This window comes from Adelges cooleyi, unplaced genomic scaffold (assembly GCF_023614345.1).
Source record: "Adelges cooleyi isolate 19-005CV unplaced genomic scaffold, UGA_ACOO_1.1 ACOO_flye_CR_arks_rails_tigmint_CR_PRNA_307, whole genome shotgun sequence".
NCBI classification, from domain to species: Eukaryota; Metazoa; Arthropoda; class Insecta; order Hemiptera; family Adelgidae; genus Adelges; species Adelges cooleyi.
In genome coordinates this window covers 3,368,389-3,373,338 of record NW_026095978.1, presented here as the reverse complement: position 1 = coordinate 3,373,338, position 4,950 = coordinate 3,368,389, and the positions used below count along the sequence as shown (strand labels likewise).

Below are 4,950 nucleotides of genomic sequence, written 5' to 3'. Positions count from 1 at the left end.
TTGATAACAAATGAAATAAATAATAAAACGGTAAAGTTAGTTGATCAGGATCAAAGACCGCTAAAGAATTTAGGTGAAAAAATTACAACAGTTTTTCATATCAGACGGTACGGTTCATAAAATGGGGTTGAAATTTTTTAATTTCCAAAACAAAATATTAGATATAAAGGAACCGTCACATAAAAAATCTTCCATTCCCAAAACAAAATCTAACCGAGCAACAAGGAGAAAAACAGAAATAAATCTTACGTCAAAAAATAAAAATATTTTAAGACAACTTGGATTTGAATTAAAAAGTAATCGAAATGCCTGAAAATGATATTTTGGAAGTTGATATGGGTTATGTGTCAGATTCGAAAATAACTAATTTTGATTTTCACTCATATATTCCTTATACTAAAGCTTTTAATAATAATGATGAAATTAGGATATGTGTACAACAAACTGATGTATACCCATATTTACATGAAAGCTTTTTATACATCGAAGGCGACATTGAAGATAAAGATAAAGATAAAGTAAAACTAGGTAATAATGGATTATCTTTTCTTTTTGAACAAGTTCGTTTAAAATTAAATGGTATCGAGATAGATAGTTCACGAATGTTAGGTATTACAAGTTCTATCAAAGGATATCTTTCAAGTACACCAGATAATTATTATTGTTATGAAAATGCTGGATGGACTTTCAAAAATAGTTCATCCATATCAGACACAAATGGTCATTTTACAGCATGTATACCACTAAAATACTGGTTAGGCTTTTTTGAGCATTATAGAAAAATTTTATTAAATTCACGAATAGAACTCATATTAACTAGATCAAATAGTGATTTAAATGCATTGATTAAAAAAAGTGATGATGCAACTACAGGTAGTGTGAATATTAAGAATATTGTTTGGAAAGTTCCTCATGTTAGTGTTGATGATAGCCAGCGTTTAAAGTTAATGAAAATAGTTGAAAAAGAAAAACATTTGTTTATACCATTTAGATCATTTGAAACATATACTTACCCTGAACTCGGAAACACGAAAAATGTACTACGGAATTTAAAAACATTAACGAAATTGGAAAAACCTCGTTATATCATTGTAGGCCTCCAAAAAAATCGTAACAATTCAATAACTGCAGACAAAAGCGAATTTGATCATTCTAAGTTGAAAAATATTAAAGTGTTTCTGAACTCAAATGTTTATCCTTATGATAATTTAAATTTAGATTTTACGCACAACGATTTTACATTATTATATAATATGTATACATCGTTTCAAGAATCATATTATGAAAATGGACTTCGAAATCCGATACTAAGTCCAAAATTGTTTTTATCAAATGCTACAATTATTGTTTTAGATGTTAGTAAACAAAACGATTCTGAAATTTCTTCTACAATTCACTTACGTTTAGAAATAGAAGCTGATGATAATTTAACTGGTGTTAGTGCTTATTGTATGTAATACACGACCGCATAGTTGAGTATTCGCCATTTACCCGAGAAGTGCGTAAACTCGTATAAAATAGTTTTTTTTGTTTTGGTTTTAGTATATAAGAAGTCCTTGTCACTGTTAAGATCTCTATTTTTAAATTAATAATGGATTATTTTGGTCATCATATAAATCATTTCAATGATATCGGAGTTGGTAAATATTTAAATTCGATATTAATTGATTTGGAAAATAGTATAAAAAATTCTATCTTAGAAACTCAGACTGGTTTAAAAGATAGTTTAGAAAAAAAACTAAATACACATAATGAATCAATAACTAATGTTTCAAAAAATACAATAGAAACAATAAAATCTGAATTAAATAACTCATTCAAAGAATGTATCACTAGTTTGGAAAATAAAATAAATATGACGTTAATGAATGATGAATTAAAAAAAAATTAGAAAAAAGTTTAGACAAAAAAACGAATGATGCTATGATAAAATTAGTAAATGAAGCTAGGGTTAAATTAAATAAAGATTATTATGAATGAATGATTGTTTAAAACTTTAGATGCTTTTATTTTCTAAATTAACCGATAAAGCATACACGCCGATTAGAGGAAGTCAACATGCGGCTGGATACGATCTAAAAAGTGCATACCAATATATTGTAGTAGCACATGGAAAAGAATTGATTAAGACCGATCTACAAATTGTGGTACCACGTGGTACATATGGACGAATTGCACCGAGATCAGGATTAGCATGGAAACATTTTATTGATGTTGGAGGTATGCTTATAAAATCTAATCACTAAATAAAATGTTATATATTTTTTTTTAAAAAATCCTAGCTGGAGTAATTGATCGAGATTACCGCGGAAACGTTGGTATTCTCCTATTCAATCATTCAGATGTAGACTTTATCTTTCAACGTGGAGATTGAGTAGCACAACTAATATGTGAAAAAATTGTGTATCCAGAACTCAGGGAACTTCGGTCATTAGATGAAACTGATAGAGGAGAAAAAGGATTCGGTTCTTCAGGATAATTTTCATGTGTGTTAGGTAGAATTTATGTAATTTAAAATTGATTTAGCTTTGAATAATAGAGACAAAAAACCTTTATGTAAGTTTATTTTATACTATACAGATTGATAAATCATAAAATATTATAATTATTATGATTAATAAAAGGTATTATACTATATAAAGAGATGTTGTTATTCATTTCTAGTTTAATTTACTACAATTTGTAAAAATGGGCGGTAAAGCCCCAAATTACTACTACTCGTCTAATTGTGAAAAACAAATTTAATGTTTGTACTGTTGACCGATTTGAATGGTGTGAAATTTGAAAACGTTTACATTTACTCGAAATCTCTACATCAGTCCAAGTACAAACTACTCGTGGACGTGCTGAACGGAGTCAAAGGCGTGCGAGTGTTTACCTATCAAGATGCCGAAGCAGTGCCTTCAGTGGACAAAGTTCGTCCAAACAGCGTCTTTGTGTTTGACGACGTACTGACTCAAAAACAAAATGTGATTTGTTATTACTTTGCCCGAGGTCGACACAAGCGAGTCGACGTGTTTTTCCTCGCTCAAACCCTGTCCAAAATCCAAAAACAAGTTCTCCGGGACAATGCAAACCTTATCCTTTTGTTCCGTCAAGATGACGTGAATTTACGTCATGCTTACGACGAGTACGTCAGCTGTGACATGAAATACAATCAGTTCAAAGATTTTTGTCAACAGTGTTGGCATCGCGATCGCTATGGATTTGCAGTGATATGTTTAGACTCTAAGCGGGACAACGGGCGGTACAGATACAAATTCGACACGTTCGTTACTATATAATTGCTGTTCGGCCAGTACACAGACGTATGTTGACATATAAACAATGGAGAACAAAGACAATGGTGGTAATGGTGGTGACGACAGTAAACAGCAAAAACAAGCGATGCTCGTCCGTTTGGCCGAAGCCCGGGAAAACGTTAAAATCAAATATCTGGCACTGCGCCGCGGTGAAGCCGAAACTCAAGCAAGGGTCAAGAGAAAATTCGCTCCGATTATCGAACCGTTGGATAAATTCTCATCTGTACATCAGCAGCAACAGCAGCAGCAGCAACAGCAATCGAAATTGACCGACGGTCATGATGTGGATCAAAACAATGGGGGGATGCACTGGAGTGGTCACATTGCACAATGGCTGTCAAAATCAAACAGAGACAAACAGTACGGTCCGACACTGACAAACAACACTTTAGTGATGGGCAGTGTGAAAATTACCGATACTACAATCAGTCTAAACGGAACGGAATATCCATTGTCAATTGGTCTGGTTGAACTGTTGTGTTCCAAAAAAACCCGGTGTGTACAACCAAAGCGATGTGATCGTATACAAACAAATTTTATCAGAAACCGGTGTGCATTTGAACAAGAACAAGACGTTGAAAAAGGGCAGCAAGAATTACAAGTATAAACATATTATTGAACCAATGTTTCACGTAGGCACCGGTCTGGAATTGAGACTTAACCCGAACGCTGCCGTGCACAAAGAGTATTTGTTTTGGGATAATCCTAATGAACTCATAGATCGGTTAAGACTACTCATGGCTGCCCGATTGGCTGGCAACACTGGAGTGTCATCCGAGATTGTATCTATACTTGAAGAACTCGCCGAAGCCGGGTATATTGATGGAATACCTCAGTCACTATTGACAATACCGACGACCTAAGGATGGTGGTCGATATGAAATTGAAGATTGCGACCGAGCTGCATCGACAGGCCCGGAGGGTGTACACACGGCAGCGAATCAACATCAAAGGACTCGATGACTTGTGGCATGCCGATCTCGTGGAAATGGGTGCACACCCAGACCGACGGTACCGGTACATCCTCACGTGTATCGATGGGTTTTCAAAGTATGCATGGGCCGTGCCGGTGCGGGACAAGACAGCTGTAAAAGTCACTGCAGCCATGCGTAGCATACTGACACAGGGACGACAACCGAACTTTTTACAAACCGATTTTGGCAAAGAGTTCTACAATGCTACTTTTCAAGAACTTATGCGTCAGTACAGCATAAAGCACTACTCAACATATTCAACTATGAAAGCATGTCTCGTCGAGCGCTTCAACCGTACGTTGAAAATATTAATGTGGCGTGGTTTCACTGCACATGGATCGTACAAGTGGATTGCGAGACTGCCCACATTAGTATTCGAATACAACAACAATCACAGACACCGGACCATTGGCATGACACCAGCTCAGGCTGTGGAAAACCCTGGTAGTGTTCAGTTAAAGTTACGCAAAATATCCGATAATTTACCGATCAGATACAAGTTAGGGGACGTTGTGAGGATCAGTAAATTTAAGTCTTTGTTTGACAAGGGTTATTTTCCCAGCTGGAGTAGTGAACTGTTTACTGTGGTAAAAGTATCGTGTACAGTCCCGCCAACATACCATCTGGAAGACTATCAAGGGAACCCGATTTCGGGTAAATTCTACACTGAAGAG

At 35.1% G+C, this 4,950-nt stretch overlaps 1 pseudogene; it reads left to right on the top strand.

The window, feature by feature from the left end:
* Positions 1–2,000: 2,000 nt before the first annotated feature.
* LOC126839688 (deoxyuridine 5'-triphosphate nucleotidohydrolase, mitochondrial-like) lies at positions 2,001–2,479 on the top strand (annotated as a pseudogene).
* The last annotated feature ends 2,471 nt before the right edge of the window (positions 2,480–4,950 follow it).